We start from the raw sequence: 575 nt of genomic DNA on the forward strand, positions 1-575 counted from the left end.
GGAAAATTATAGATAAAGCTAGGAATCGGGCAGGAAGCAATATCAGAATCAAGGAAATGAAATACCAATAAATATGAGCTCTCCAAGGAACCTTTTGCAAGATATATATGTAATATGCTAAGATCTACCTCCATCTAGTTGTAAAGTGGTGATGGTGGTGATGGTGGTGATGGTGGTGATGGTGGTGATGGTGGTGATGGTGGTGATGGTGGTGATTGTGGTTGTTTTAAGACGAACAACAACTGAGCAACCATTCGAATGTAGGAGGTCCGGCACTTCGGAAAATGAAACTGTAAGACGGACTTAAAAAAGAGCACAGGGCTCCGTGGCGCAATGGTAGCGCGTCTGACTCCAGATCAGAAGGTTGCGTGTTCGAATCTCGTCGGGGTCATATATAATAATTGAATGGTAAATTGTGGAATGAATTATTTCGGCCTAGGATAGAGTTAATCCTCCATTGTCTTCACAGTCTATCGATTATGGATACGACAAGAATGTGCCGATCTGATTATTGACAAGACAGTGTCTTAATGTGATGATACAATGTTTTAAAATGAGGGAATTGACAGATCTAA

At 41.0% G+C, this 575-nt stretch overlaps 1 non-coding gene across 1 annotated transcript; it reads left to right on the top strand.

Moving 5' to 3' along the window:
- Positions 1-319: 319 nt before the first annotated feature.
- On the top strand, positions 320-391 carry TRNAW-CCA (transfer RNA tryptophan (anticodon CCA)). Its single transcript has one exon. It is a non-coding gene; the product is annotated as a tRNA-Trp (tRNA).
- Positions 392-575: the final 184 nt, after the last annotated feature.

This window comes from Anabrus simplex, chromosome 11 (genome assembly GCF_040414725.1).
Source record: "Anabrus simplex isolate iqAnaSimp1 chromosome 11, ASM4041472v1, whole genome shotgun sequence".
NCBI classification, from domain to species: domain Eukaryota; kingdom Metazoa; phylum Arthropoda; class Insecta; order Orthoptera; family Tettigoniidae; genus Anabrus; species Anabrus simplex.